Here is a 16,779-nt window from a genome sequence, read left to right on the forward strand (position 1 = left end):
AGCCACGTGTACATAAACCAGCCTGTCCATTATCTGCACCAACATCGGTTGCATACTAGTATCTGACCCATTGTTCTGATCGTAAGTGTATTCTCGGCTACAAGACTACGTGGGTAATGAGATAGACGCTAACTGTTGTTGCCGTCTAAAGACCGACATGGACTAAATATTGTGAGCTGATAAAATTTAGTATACCCATTAGGTCACTGACCACGAAATCCAACTAATTTACATATAGGACAAAAATAGAATGTCTGCCCAGCAACAGTCACTGTTGCTGAGCAACTAAGTTGTAATATACTTAGGTCAGGTTAGTGAGTTATGTTGAACACATACAGGCAACCAGAAAACACATGTATTTTGGATGGACACCAAGCAAAGGGATATAGGTTTTTTACGAATACGCCAGTGCTACTCATGACAACAGATTAACAACCTGTTTGAATGTGAACCAGGACAATGCAGCTAACAATGCAGCTAAGTAATGATATTATCTAGTGAAGTTGAGTTACATGTTATTCAGTTATTCTCATGTTTTGGTAAAAAAGACAATAAAGTTATGGAAATTGATGAACTGTCTTCAGATATTTGATCAAGCATAACAGCGATAACGACAACTGCTTCACGATTAGAATGCACTGGTAGTAAAGGCCATAAACCGGAGCTTGTGGTATTATTAGAAACTTAGTCACGTGAACGCAGAGACCCGTAGTGATCCATCACCTTGTTCAACCACGCAGTTTCGCGAGCGCGTCGGTAACACTAACCAAACGCAAAAATAAAAGAAAATGGAATATTCTGCTTTTCGTTGCATGGCCAGTGTGCATCGCCGGACGTGTATTATATTACATAAATAGAAAGGATGTACTATACACACTTTTTCAGTTCTCGTGAATAATTCAAAATATCATTTGGCGTTAAAATTAACCTTCTAATCCCTGTTTTTGCCCAAAAGCCTCAATCAGTAATTTAATTTGAGATTTGGCCATCTTTTCAAAAAGTTGAAAAAAAGTTCAGTGTCCTTGCCAATTCCATTCGTTGCATATTGACTAAAGCATCACAGTAACAAGTCTGATATACAATAGCAGTTTACAAAATTTTTACTAAATTTCACCGGTTTACAAGTTATCTACAGTTATTTGTAGAAATTAAATTCTGCATATAAATACAAGTTTACAATATGCATGAAAACAAACGTTTTAAAACCTAACTGCCAGAACCCAGTGCCAGTGTCGCATTGCTATGCTTGTAAAAATTGATCAAGGCCAGTCTCTCGTTACTCGTAAAGGTAAATTCACTCTCAGTCATGCTGAATCTGTCGCATCCATTTTATCTGTACGTGAAACAGTTTAGACAGCCATACAATGCTTTAAACACCTCATTAATTATAAAATAATTGCAACTTTAATTTCTCTCAATTCAAGCGTGTTTATAATATCGAATCATTAGTGGCACATCTACCTTTCTGTTTTACAGCAGTTATGAACTCAAAGAAGCCACATCATCCTCTGCGTACAGAAAGCGATTTGTTCATATCTCAGCAAGCCAAATAATACAGAGGCTGGATTTTAAAGAGTCGGATTCATTACTCGACGTTTGCTGTGGATCAGGGGAGTTAACAAAACTGGTGACTGAAAATGCTGTAGATATACTATATTTTTAGCTCCGCTGTCAAGTTTATTGAGTTCAAAAGTGGCTTGCAGCATCTGTGTATAAAGTACTTTACAACTTGCTTTCATAGTTTGGTCGTCACCATAGAAACAGATACTGAATGTCATAAAACCCATTTCTTAGCAACTGCCTAACCAAAATGATATGTTATTTAGTTTGTAGTATATATCAAAACCCATCAATATAGTCATGTTGTGGGTTTATTTTGAATTGAATATACACAGAGAAATCAAGATTGTCTAACTTCCCAATGCTATACACCGACTCATCAGAGCCAATTAAACTGTATGCACATAATACAGTATGGGGATCTTTTAAAAAACAACAAATGCGTTTGTATTGTTATTTAGTATATTTGTTTTGATTTGTAGATTATCATTAAGTCCCCCCCCCAAAAAAAAAAAAACACAACTACAGCCTTTGGGGTTCGGTGCCTGTCAAGTGACCAGTTCTCAAGTTCCAGTCTAACGAAAAGTGTCAAATAAATGTAAGTCGTCTAATAAAGGTCTGTTGAGGCGACGCCTGTATCTCCCGGAACCAGATTATATCCTCATACCTGACAAAGAATTATATTTCAAGATTCTACATGTACTTTTCATTTTGAATCTTCATTTGTTTTACTGGGAAGTTCAGATTTATAGCACACGAAGTTGGCCGCTATTTTTTACATGTCGTGTCTATCTTTCCAAGTGTATGTTTGTTTGTACATCCCAGCTAAAAGTATAAACTATAGATGGGAGGAGCTCAAATAATAATCCAATGGCTAATGGTCCCAATGAAGGTTTTTATTATTATTGCACAATGTGTATGAAACTAAAGCTGGGAAATATGCCAACATGCCAAGTGATACTATCTATATCTGGTAACAACTATTTCTCCGTAAATGCTGCTTCTATCATAAGACAGCTAAACATGATATAAAACCCAACAATACACTGTCAGATAATACTGTCAAAACTGTCAATATCTGTCCACGATTTGCGTGTTCACAAAGTGTGATGCGAGGACTGATTTCTGTTGTCGGTCACAGCTACAGTGCACTGGCCTATTACTGATCAATCAAAGCACGGTGAATGTTGTATACATGCATGAAACTGCTCACACACACAGTGATTCAATATGTAGATTGCGTTTTGTATCGGTACACAATGTTTCCAAAGTGACATCCACGAACTGAAATTATTATCAGGGTTACAGGCTCGTTACATGGACGTGCCTTATTGTTTGCATCATATACAAGGTCAAATGACGTTACACATCAATAGTTGTCAGCAGATGACGCCTTGTAGGTTTCAAATTTGATGTTCTCACCTCAACTGGGAATTCGTGGCTATCCCAGCCTGTTCTTCGTCATCAAGAACCCAAAATACACTGAAAGTCTCCCTGTGCCAGCAAGTCTGTGTATAGTATGCATGATAGAGACACATAGCCTGTAAACTAAAAGGGCCACATTTTGTGCATGCAGTCCTTTCTGCAGTTTTGATTCGAAATCTCTATTGAGTGTCAATTAACAGTTGTTTAAGTCTCAGATAGATACTCAGATTTTATATTACTATTAATTAAAAGTGTTGAACCCTTTATGTAGGTTTTAGTTGACACTTATCTAGCATTTGGATGCGAGTGAACAAACTAGCTCTTACCACTTAGTAAATATGCTTTTCCCCTGACGATATTAACATGGTGAAGTAATACTTACCGCACACCTACCCGTCTCTAGTTGCTACAATTGTTTTCAGATTCTATGGTGACAAATTTAAAACTGATCACTTGGAGGTGCTTGGTTCCCAAGGCTGCCGCGTATTTCACTAACCTAGTTGATTATGTTTTGAATGGCAATGTCTAGTGGGTTTCAATTGATACTTGATTGGCGATGATCCCAAACTCAGTAAATGCTGCTTGTATGGGAACATTCCGATTGTTAGTGGTATTATACTTTTCTTGTACACTTTTCAGCAATGGATATCAACCAGAATATGATAAATGTAGCGAAGTCTACAAATAATGTTGACAATATCACGTATAATGTTGGTGATACCGAAGCCGAAATTGGGTTTCAAAATGGCATCTACACGAGTGCCTAAAGCCCGGCTTAGAGGGCTATTTAAACATTGAAGTGGATCGAAAGTCACACTTTTCCAGTGTGATACACGATGCTATCCATAAGCTACCGAAATGGCAAACATTTGTGCCAAGGCTTCCCTCTAGTAATGTTGTTCAGACAGCATAGATCTAAAACTTTGTTTTGTTATATGAGCAACTGTGATGTATACAATAATTATTACATATTGTTTTAACTGAGAACATATTTACGCAGTATTTGTTCTTCATGTGATATTCGTCGACTGTGCTGTTATTTAAGAAGTCGAAAATTATATGATAACAACCACACACACAGTGTAATCTCGGATTCTCGACAAAAATGGCCAATCATTTGAGTATTTGTATTGCATGAGTGTTTTAACCGATCAACTTGAAATTGTTCATGCGGCATGTATGGTCAATGCTTCAAAAACATATAATTTCATCATTCACATGCTTTTTCCACCATCTTTTAATATTGTAAATTGGACACATAAAAAATTGGTCAAGGAATACTTAATCCAATCAACTTGATGTCATATCAATATGTATAGAGAAAGCAAGAAGAATAAAATAATTTTGTTCGGTCATGTGATTTGGCCGCCGTCTTGGTTTTCCGGTATTATGATCACAATTTAGGACATTTGTTTATTATGAGCGCTTGAATCAATCAACTGGATATTTTGCTTCGAACACGTTTTGTGCAAAATTTTGTTCGAGATGAATAAAAATAGGCTGGTCAGTGACGTAATTTTGGATATTATTCAAAAATGTTCAAATGTTTAGAATAATTTTTCTTGGAGACTTAAACTGATTAAATTTATTTGTTGCATGTAGAACGAACGTTTCTTATTACAAGAAAATTTAAATAATTTGGATTGCTCACATAGTTTTAGCCATCTTGAATTTCTCACATAATGGCCCCAAAATCATGCATTTGTTACGATCTGAAATGTAATCTATGGATTCTTTATGTGAAAAATAAAATAATATTTGACGGTCAGTGTGATTTTACCAAAACGTAATACTAAGAGTTTAATTGTTTTTTTTAAACTATTCTCATAACGTTGTTGTACAGGTTTTGTATGAAACAATAACATCAGAACATATTCAAAGATTAACTTTAAACTTTTTTCAGAAGCGATTTGACTTTTGTAACCAAGCACCAACAAACTGCTCAATTAATTACGTTTGTGATATACCTACAAAGCACAGCAATATGGTCATGTTCTGTAGTTTGTACAAATTGGATTGAATACATACAAAAACTACTTAAACATGCTCTAACTTCTAAATTTTCAGTTTTTACTCAAAACCGTTGGCTATATTTGTCCCAATCTTCTGAAGGAAATTTATAAACGAGACTTGTTTGTGAATTTGTAATGTGAAAAAGAAACTGGTAGCGAAAAAGTTAATCCTCTGATTAGTATTATTCGTACCTAACACAGACAACATATGAATTGAATATAGGACATCATTGAGAATAGAAGACATTGTTTATTACAACAATGATGACAACACTATAGCAGTCAATTTGAAACTGTAGTGTTTTCCGATACTATTCAACATAACTTAAATTCGTCACTGAATCATGTATTCATACCAAATTACCTTTCCATGATAGGGATTCCAGTATAAAAAGTATCCACTACAAGGCAATAAAGAAGATTTTGCTACAATTCTCCGAAAAGCTGGATTTGTAGATGTCAAAGTAGAACTTGATAATACGTTACCATACTTCATATTTGAAAATGATTTGCAGACAAAAGGTATGTAGAAAGAGAATTGAGAACACATCTGCCTGTCTCATTACTATTGCTAAGAAATTTGAAAACATTCTCTACAACCTTTACTGAATACCCATACCCAAGCATACTGACTTCAAACTTCTTCAAATCACAATCAACTGTCTACATTTAAAACATGCAAACAAGTTTGAGGGCTGCAATCGTTCAACAGAATGCCATATCACAGATGAATAAACAAACAAATAGTGGAAATTACAAGTCTCAGTATACGAAACTGACAATACACAAGCAAACCAAAACAGGTAGATGGATAAGGGGTCATTGTGTACACAGTAATCAATAGTTTTTATTTGCATATTACTTTGTTTGTGTTGTCCGAGATTTGGCGTATTATGTGAATTTTCGTTTGCCTGTGGTTATTTACATTACCTCAGCCGATTACTCTGGCGATGGATAGTGTCAAGAGGGCATTAACTATATTTCTCCAACATGCGTCAGGGCTCTTTACTATACGCACATTTGCAAGTTAAAATTAGGCAAGCTCTTGTTTGGGTTCTTTAAAAATATTACGAATTAAATTAAATCTTGTACAGGATTGGAATTAAACATTAAAAACACTTGACCAGCCTCAAGTAAAAAAGGACGCAAGTAAGAAGTTTCAAACAATATTCAATATAGCAAATAAATAATTACAAACGTGGTGAAATCCCGCTCGAACAATCTCGACCCGTCTCGGGCTGTACATAAACTGGTAAGGAATGAGGTGCACGGATACGAAGGCATGGGAGAATGTCGAGTAAAGGTGGGAGCGATCAGTCACCAAAATGTCAGGTTAAATAAATCAGACTAAACTCCAAAAATAGACAAACCAACCCAAGGCGCCAGCTTAAATACAGAGTCGTAGCAATGTCCTAAGACGAAGACTATAACAGTTGCAATCTTCGCACGATTTCTAGTTGTCTCGACAGATGGTAAATGTACTCCCGATTGTAATCACACTGCGATATATATAGCCAGTGGAAAATTAATTTACATATTAGGACTTTGCAACTTTCCAAGTACATTCGTGACAGTCACAAGCAGAACATTCTACAAACTGGCTACACAAAACATGTTTATGCATTTCATCCTCCCTGTCTGACAACTGCAGTTCTCCTAAAATTGGATAGTCCTACACCAGGAGTTATTGTCTGGCCTAATAGTGACAATTAATATGGATGGCCATTCACAAGTATGCCAACTGCAAGTGCGAGAGGGCGTTGTACACTTGTAACACTTCCTGGTGGTGGTCGCTGAATGTGCAGCAGATAATTTTGAGATTCGACCAAATTACAGGTTTAAAACATATCAAACCTACCAAGCTTTCATGTCCAATTCATTCATGTCCAAAATATTAGTGCCAGCATTGATGATTATAGACAACCTATAGACAAACTGAAATACAAAATTGACAATCCATTGCATCTGTTTGTATCCTACACAGATTAAAGTTGAATATAACTGGCTTTCTAACAAGCAACTTTCTATATGTCCTTGAATCCAGTATTACGACGTCATTCGTTTTCCGTGCATGCGCGCACGTTTACTGTACATAACTAGGTCACTAAAGTGAGCAGGGTCACTTATCGGAGCTTTGACAAAACCAGAAGCCTGAGCGAAGCTGAACGAGTCAGTCGATCAAGGTAAGAAGTGATCAACACTTTATACCAGTTATTAGATTGTGGTACTGTGTTTTGAATACGTTCATGTTTTGTTCTTGCGAGAAATGTCGGATCTAGGCCAATAGAACATTCGTACAATACCCCTGTAATGGAACTGACCTGTAATTTATGTGTAGATCGAAATGTTTTCATAGCGAAGTGTGGCGACAACATAATCATTTATCATAGTATCATTGTGTTAGTTCATCATTACTAATTCATCTTGATATTGGAATGAGTGTAGACATGTTTTATTAATTTACATCATTACCGAGAGAGCAGCCATCTGAACATGACATCACGGGGAGGAACTATTAACTGTGTGTTCGTATAATTATGGGTAATATACATAAACACATTGGCAATATTTGGATAACTCAAGAGTAATCGGTATGTGGAACTTCAAGGAATCCGATTGTGTTCTGTCAAAATGCAGTTGGTAGAATTAATAAAAACGATGTTCACACATGTAATCTTGAAAAATGTCTATGGTGAATGTATGCAACCTTGTCATGTAGCGAAAAATCAAGATTTGTCTTTTTTCAAACAGTTTCAAAATGAGCGTGAATTTTACAATGTAAATGTTTTGACTGAACATGAAATCCCAGTTAAATATACACAGATCGTATATGCTCAATCCATTAAGTGTGTATGCCTGTAACTTCAACTTCACATCCACATTGTATTAGATATGATTCGACATCTGTAGACTCACAAATATATAAGAAGATAAATGCTTCAGGTTAATGGCGTGCTTAGCTTCCATGGTCGACTGCACAGTCAGTCATTAGAAAATTTTGCCAATTTGCCTGGTCTGCTGCATTGGGACAATAGCGGACAGTCAGATGGAATCTTCCGTTGTATTCTAAGGGCACTTAAAAAATATTGTATCTACAACGAGTAGCGGACCATCACGAGTTTACTCGTACTAAGACCCAGACAATTTTTGGATTCATCCACTGATCAACGTAATAAAATAATTGTCATCTATTTAGACATCCCAAGAGTGGTGTGTGTTCGAATAATAGTCGTGGTCAGCTAAACCATGATATGTTCTCAGTTAGCCTTCACACTTCTAATAAAACTGGCGCCGTGACACTAATTTAAGGAGGTTATTGGTGCATACGGGTGAAAGGGGAGACCCTGAGAAATATGGTTCTGTCCCGTGTAATCGTCCTAGGTGTAATACTTGTCCTTTTATTACAGACTATAATCGTATATTTGGTCCCAAAGGAGATGTTGATGTCAAATATCCGTTCAGTTGTATCACAATGAATGTTGTATATTGCATTTCATGTATTAAATGCGGGAAACTTTACATTGGTTCTACAGTTCGTCGACTGGGTGATCGGTTTGCTGAGCATCTGCGGCAAACTAGACAGAAAAATCGTTATTATCCGGTTTCACTTCAATTTAATTCTAGTGGACATAATATTGCAGATATGTCTGTTTCTGGTGTGTGTGTTGTCAATGGCAATGAAAATCAGCTCAGGCGTGTCGAGGAGGAAACTATATTCCGCCTTGGAACTAAAGAACCCCATGGTATTAACAAACAGTTCAACTCATTTGTTGAGCTCACTACCTAAGACGCGTTATTTGTTCTATTGTGGAATTTTTTGTGATTCTACTTATAGTTCTTGCGCGTTCTTACGTTCCTATGTTCTACCTGTACGTTATTACACTTTCTTCTATGCTATCGATAAAGAGCCATTGCTCGAAACGTCTGGCTATTTTTAATAGTTATTTAGGACTACGATTACCAAATATTATCTTCTATATATCAAGTTACGAACTGAAACCTGTGCAAGTCTTGTGAAACCCATTGTATTGTATCTGACAAATAGCCTCGCTGAGGTGTGGTGGTCACCACACTGAGTGGTCGTAACAGCGTAGTGTCAAGTTCCTGCAAAATTTGCTGGGGCATGCTGCAGTCGGATCTACGTTTTGCTAGTTCAGCTACTGTACAGCGAACGTACGCACGTACCGAGCGGATATCTAGATTCGATATTAGCAAGGTCAATACAGTACACGTTGGAGAAAGACAACTATTTACGTCATATTAGTCGTCGCTAACTCTGTGGGACCACGCACATTGACAGTGCAGTCTTGTATGATCATTTATTTAGGCGTCGCCGGCCGGGCAATTGTTCAAATTGTATTAAATAATTTGGGTTGTAATGTGAGACTGAGTATTGATAATTAATGTAAACTTGAGCAACTTTTTAATTTGGCATGTATTTCAAAAGCAGACTGTAGAGTATTTGGGAGTTATGGTATTTAAATGAACAAGCTGCATATGGAACCCACAATTCAGAAATGTAAACGTTATGTACGCTAGTTCAGTTTTCTTGCTTTATGTATGTAAATATGATATAATGTGACCATAATGTGGGACTCCTCAAAGCACTACTGGGGTTCCAAGTTTTTTTTCAACTACCGTGCGACTCTTCATAGCACTACTGGGGTTCCAAGTGTCTTTTCAACTACCGTGCGACTCCTCATAGCACTACTGGGGTTCCAAGTGTCTTTTCAACTACCATGCGACTCTTCATAGCACTACTGGGGTTCCAAGTTTCTTTTCAACTACCGTGCGACTCTTCATAGCACTACTGGGGTTCCAAGTTTCTTTTCAACTACCGTGCGACTCTTCATAGCACTACTGGGGTACCAAGTTTCTTTTCAACGACCATGCGACTCTTCATAGCACTACTGGGGTACCAAGTTTTTTTTCAACTACCGTGCAACTCCTCATGGCACTACTGGGGTTCCAAGTTTTTTTTCAACTACCGTGTGACTCCTTATAGCACTACTGGGGTTCCAAGTTTCTTTTCAACTACCATGCGATTCCTCATATCACTACTGGGGTACCAAGTGTCTTTTCAACTACCGTGCGACTCCTCCTGGCACTACTGGGGTTCCAAGTTTTTTTTCAACTACCGTGTGACTCCTTATAGCACTACTGGGGTACCAAGTGTCTTTTCAACTACCATGCGACTTTTCAAAGCACTACTGGGGTTCCAAGTGTCTTTTCAACTACCGTGTGACTCCTTATAGCACTACTGGGGTTCCAAGTGTCTTTTCAACTACCGTGTGACTCCTTATAGCACTATTGGGGTTCCAAGTTTCTTTTCAACTACCGTGTGACTCCTTATAGCACTACTGGCGTTCCAAGTTTCTTTTCAACTACCGTGTGACTCCTTATAGCTACTGGGGTTCCAAGTGTCTTTTCAACTACCGTGTGACTTCTTATAGCACTACTGGGGTTCCAAGTGTCTTTTCAACTACCGTGTGACTCCCTATAGCACTACTGGGGTTCCAAGTTTCTTTTCAACAACCGTGTGACTCCTCATAGCACTACTGGGGTTCCAAGTTTCTTTTCAACTACTGTGCGACTCTTTATGGCACTACTGGGGTTCCAAGTTTCTTTTCAACTACAGTGCGACTCCTCATATCACTACTAGGGTTCTAAGTTTCTTTTCAACTACCGTGTGACTCCTCAAAGCACTACTGGGGTTCCAAGATTCTTTTCAACTACCGTGCGACTCCTCATGGCACTACTGGGGTTCCAAGTTTCTTCTCAACTACAGTGCGACTTCTCAAAGCACTACTGGGGTTCCAAGATTCTTTTCAACTACCATGTGACTCCTCAAAATACTACTGGGGTTCCAAGATTCTTTTCAACTACCGTGCGACTCTTCATGGCACTACTGGGGTTCCAAGTTTCTTTTCTACTACAGTGCGAATCCTCATATCGCTACTGGGGTTCTAAGTTTATTTTCAACTACCGTGTGACTCCTCATAGCACTACTGGGGTTCCAAGTTTCTCTTCAACTACCGTGCGACTCGTTATGGCACTACTGGGGTTCCAAGTTTCTTTTCAACTACAGTGCGACTCCTCATAGCACTACTGGGGTTCCAAGTGTCTTTTCAACTACCATGCGATTCCTCATAGCACTACTGGGGTTCCAAGTGTCTTTTCAACTACCGTGCGACTCCTCCTGGCACTACTGGGGTTCCAAGTTTTTTTTCAACTACCGTGTGACTCCTTATAGCACTACTGGGGTACCAAGTGTCTTTTCAACTACCATGCGACTTTTCAAAGCACTACTGGGGTTCCAAGTGTCTTTTCAACTACCGTGTGACTCCTTATAGCACTACTGGGGTTCCAAGTGTCTTTTCAACTACCGTGTGACTCCTTATAGCACTATTGGGGTTCCAAGTTTCTTTTCAACTACCGTGTGACTCCTTATAGCACTACTGGCGTTCCAAGTTTCTTTTCAACTACCGTGTGACTCCTTATAGCTACTGGGGTTCCAAGTGTCTTTTCAACTACCGTGTGACTTCTTATAGCACTACTGGGGTTCCAAGTGTCTTTTCAACTACCGTGTGACTCCCTATAGCACTACTGGGGTTCCAAGTTTCTTTTCAACAACCGTGTGACTCCTCATAGCACTACTGGGGTTCCAAGTTTCTTTTCAACTACTGTGCGACTCTTTATGGCACTACTGGGGTTCCAAGTTTCTTTTCAACTACAGTGCGACTCCTCATATCACTACTGGGGTTCTAAGTTTCTTTTCAACTACCGTGTGACTCCTCAAAGCACTACTGGGGTTCCAAGATTCTTTTCAACTACCGTGCGACTCCTCATGGCACTACTGGGGTTCCAAGTTTCTTCTCAACTACAGTGCGACTTCTCAAAGCACTACTGGGGTTCCAAGATTCTTTTCAACTACCATGTGACTCCTCAAAATACTACTGGGGTTCCAAGATTCTTTTCAACTACCGTGCGACTCTTCATGGCACTACTGGGGTTCCAAGTTTCTTTTCTACTACAGTGCGAATCCTCATATCGCTACTGGGGTTCTAAGTTTATTTTCAACTACCGTGTGACTCCTCATAGCACTACTGGGGTTCCAAGTTTCTCTTCAACTACCGTGCGACTCGTTATGGCACTACTGGGGTTCCAAGTTTCTTTTCAACTACAGTGCGACTCCTCATAGCACTACTGGGGTTCCAAGTGTCTTTTCAACTACCGTGTGACTCCTCATAGCACTACTGGGGTTCCAAGTTTCTTTTCAACTACCATGCGACTTTTCAAAGCACTACTGGGGTTCCAAGTGTCTTTTCAACTACCGTGTGACTCCTTATAGCACTACTGGGGTTCCAAGTGTCTTTTCAACTACCGTGTGACTCCTTATAGCACTACTGGGGTTCCAAGTGTCTTTTCAACTACCGTGCAACTCTTCATGGCACTACTGGGGTTCCAAGTGTCTTTTCAACTACCGTGTGACTCCTCATAGCACTACTGGGGTTCCAAGTTTCTCTTCAACTACCGTGCGACTCGTCATGGCACTACTGGGGTTCCAAGTTTCTTTTCAACTACAGTGCGACTCCTCATAGCACTACTGGGGTTCCAAGTTTCTTTTCAACTACCGTGTGTCTCCTTATAGCACTACTGGGGTTCCAAGTTCTTTTCAACTACCGTGTGACTCCTTATAGCACTACTGGGGTTCCAAGTTTCTTTTCAACTACCGTGTGACTCCTTATAGCACTACTGGGGTTCCAAGTGTCTTTTCAACTACCGTGTGACTCCTTATAGCACTACTGGGGTTCCAAGTTTCTTTTCAACTACCGTGTGACTCCTCATAGCACTACTGGGGTTCCAAGTTTCTTTTCAACTACCGTGTGACTCCTTATAGCACAACTGGGGTTCCAAGTTTCTTTTCAACTACCGTGTGACTCCTTATAGCACTACTGGGGTTCCAAGTTTCTTTTCAACAACCGTGTGACTCCTTATAGCACTACTGGGGTTCCAAGTTTCTTTTCAACAACCGTGTGACTCCTCATAGCACTACTGGGGTTCCAAGTTTCTTTTCAACTACTGTGCGACTTTTCAAAGCACTACTGAGGTTCCAAGTGTCTTTTCAACTACCGTGTGACTCCTTATAGCACTACTGGGGTACAAAGTGTCTTTTCAACTACCGTGTGACTCCTCAAAGCACTACTGGGGTTCCAAGATTCTTTTCAACTACCGTGCGACTCTTTATGGCACTACTGGGGTTCCAAGTTTCTTTTCAACTACAGTGCGACTCCTCATATCACTACTGGGGTTCTAAGTTTCTTTTCAACTACCGTGTGACTCCTCAAAGCACTACTGGGGTTCCAAGATTCTTTTCAACTACAGTGCGACTCTTCATGGCACTACTGGGGTTCCAAGTTTCTTCTCAACTACAGTGCGACTTCTCAAAGCACTACTGGGGTTCCAAGATTCTTTTCAACTACCGTGTGACTCCTCAAAATACTACTGGGGTTCCAAGATTCTTTTCAACTACCGTGCGACTCTTCATGGCACTACTGGGGTTCCAAGTTTCTTTTCTACTACAGTGCGACTCCTCATATCACTACTGGGGTTCTAAGTTTATTTTCAACTACCGTGTGACTCCTCATAGCACTACTTGGGTACCAAGTTTCTTTTCAACTACCGTGCGACTCCTTATGGCACTACTGGGGTTCCAAGATTCTTTTCAACTACCGTGCGACTCTTCATGGCACTACTGGGATTCCAAGTTTCTTTTCAACTACAGTGCGACTCCTCATATCACTACTGGGGTTCTAAGTTTCTTTTCAACTACCGTGTGACTCCTCATAGCACTACTGGGGTTCCAAGTGTCTTTTCAACTACCGTGCGTCTCGTCATGGCACTACTGGGGTTCCAAGTTTCTTTTCAACTACAGTGCGACTCCTCATAGCACTACTGGGGTTCCAAGTGTCTTTTCAACTACCGTGTGACTCCTCATAGCACTACTGGGGTTCCAAGTTTCTTTTCAACTACCGTGCGTCTCGTCATGGCACTACTGGGGTTCCAAGTTTCTTTTCAACTACAGTGCGACTCCTCATAGCACTACTGGGGTTCCAAGTGTCTTTTCAACTACCGTGTGACTCCTTATACCACTACTGGGGTTCCAAGTGTCTTTTCAACTACCGTGTGACTCCTTATAGCACTACTGGGGTTCCAAGTGTCTTTTCAACTACCGTGTGACTCCTTATAGCACTACTGGGGTTCCAAGTGTCTTTTCAACTACCGTGTGATTCCCTATAGCACTACTGGGGTTCCAAGTTTCTTTTCAACTACCGTGTGACTCCTTATAGCACTACTGGGGTTCCAAGTTTCTTTTCAACTACCGTGTGACTCCTTATAGCACTACTGGGGTTCCAAGTTTCGTTTCAACTACCGTGTGACTCCTTATAGCACTACTGGGGTTCCAAGTGTCTTTTCAACTACCGTGTGACTCCTTATAGCACTACTGGGGTTCCAAGTTTCTCTTCAACTACCGTGTGACTCCTTATAGCACTACTGGGGTTCCAAGTTTCTCTTCAACTACCGTGCGACTCGTCATGGCACTACTGGGGTTCCAAGTTTCTTTTCAACTACAGTGCGACTCCTCATAGCACTACTGGGGTTCCAAGTGTCTTTTCAACTACCGTGTGACTCCTCATAGCACTACTGGGGTTCCAAGTTTCTTTTCAACTACCATGCGACTTTTCAAAGCACTACTGGGGTTCCAAGTGTCTTTTCAACTACCGTGTGACTCCTTATAGCACTACTGGGGTTTCAAGTGTCTTTTCAACTACCGTGTGACTCCTTATAGCACTAATGGGGTTCCAAGTGTCTTTTCAACTACCGTGTGACTCCTTATAGCACTACTGGGGTTCCAAGTGTCTTTTCAACTACCGTGTGATTCCCTATAGCACTACTGGGGTTCCAAGTTTCTTTTCAACTACCGTGTGACTCCTTATAGCACTACTGGGGTTCCAAGTTTCTTTTCAACTACCGTGTGACTCCTTATAGCACTACTGGGGTTCCAAGTTTCGTTTCAACTACCGTGTGACTCCTTATAGCACTACTGGGGTTCCAAGTGTCTTTTCAACTACCGTGTGACTCCTTATAGCACTACTGGGGTTCCAAGTTTCTCTTCAACTACCGTGTGACTCCTTATAGCACTACTGGGGTTCCAAGTTTCTCTTCAACTACCGTGCGACTCGTCATGGCACTACTGGGGTTCCAAGTTTCTTTTCAACTACAGTGCGACTCCTCATAGCACTACTGGGGTTCCAAGTGTCTTTTCAACTACCGTGTGACTCCTCATAGCACTACTGGGGTTCCAAGTTTCTTTTCAACTACCATGCGACTTTTCAAAGCACTACTGGGGTTCCAAGTGTCTTTTCAACTACCGTGTGACTCCTTATAGCACTACTGGGGTTCCAAGTGTCTCTTCAACTACCGTGTGACTCCCTATACCACTACTGGGGTTCCAAGTTTCTTTTCAACTACCGTGTGACTCCTTATAGCACTACTGGGGTTCCAAGTTTCTCTTCAACTACCGTGCGACTCGTCATGGCACTACTGGGGTTCCAAGTTTCTTTTCAACTACAGTGCGACTCCTCATAGCACTACTGGGGTTCCAAGTGTCTTTTCAACTACCGTGTGACTCCTCATAGCACTACTGGGGTTCCAAGTTTCTTTTCAACTACCATGCGACTTTTCAAAGCACTACTGGGATTCCAAGTGTCTTTTCAACTACCGTGTGACTCCTTATAGCACTACTGGGGTTCCAAGTGTCTTTTCAACTACCGTGTGACTCCTTATAGCACTACTGGGGTTCCAAGTGTCTTTTCAACTACCGTGTGACTCCCTATAGCACTACTGGGGTTCCAAGATTCTTTTCAACTACCGTGTGACTCCTTATAGCACTACTGGGGTTCCAAGTGTCTTTTCATCTACCGTGTGACTCCTTATAGCACTACTGGGGTTCCAAGTGTCTTTTCAACTACCGTGTGACTCCCTATAGCACTACTGGGGTTCCAAGATTCTTTTCAACTACCGTGTGACTCCTTATAGCACTACTGGGGTTCCAAGTTTCTTTTCAACTACCGTGTGACTCCTTATAGCACTACTGGGGTTCCAAGTTTCTTTTCTACTACAGTGCGAATCCTCATATCGCTACTGGGGTTCTAAGTTTATTTTCAACTACCGTGTGACTCCTCATAGCACTACTGGGGTTCCAAGTTTCTCTTCAACTACCGTGCGACTCGTTATGGCACTACTGGGGTTCCAAGTTTCTTTTCAACTACAGTGCGACTCCTCATAGCACTACTGGGGTTCCAAGTGTCTTTTCAACTACCGTGTGACTCCTCATAGCACTACTGGGGTTCCAAGTTTCTTTTCAACTACCATGCGACTTTTCAAAGCACTACTGGGGTTCCAAGTGTCTTTTCAACTACCGTGTGACTCCTTATAGCACTACTGGGGTTCCAAGTGTCTTTTCAACTACCGTGTGACTCCTTATAGCACTACTGGGGTTCCAAGTGTCTTTTCAACTACCGTGCGACTCTTCATGGCACTACTGGGGTTCCAAGTGTCTTTTCAACTACCGTGTGACTCCCTATAGCACTACTGGGGTTCCAAGTTTCTTTTCAACTACCGTGTGACTCCTCATAGCACTACTGGGGTTCCAAGTTTCTCTTCAATTACCGTGCGACTCGTCATGGCACTACTGGGGTTCCAAGTTTCTTTTCAACTA

At 40.4% G+C, this 16,779-nt stretch overlaps 1 protein-coding gene across 2 annotated transcripts in view; it reads left to right on the forward strand.

The window, feature by feature from the left end:
* Window positions 1-335: 335 nt before the first annotated feature.
* LOC144344438 (uncharacterized) overlaps window positions 336-16,779 on the forward strand; it is a 90,240-nt gene continuing 73,796 nt past the window's right edge. For both annotated transcript variants that reach the window (XR_014931078.1, XM_085506097.1), the window contains exons 1-3: window positions 336-1,627; window positions 5,375-5,519; window positions 6,982-7,180. The gene's annotated coding sequence lies outside the window, so the exon portion shown is untranslated. The remainder of the gene's footprint in view (window positions 1,628-5,374; window positions 5,520-6,981; window positions 7,181-16,779) is intronic.

This window comes from Saccoglossus kowalevskii, chromosome 12 (genome assembly GCF_978046115.1).
Source record: "Saccoglossus kowalevskii chromosome 12, keSacKowa6.1, whole genome shotgun sequence".
Taxonomy (NCBI): Eukaryota; Metazoa; Hemichordata; class Enteropneusta; family Harrimaniidae; genus Saccoglossus; species Saccoglossus kowalevskii.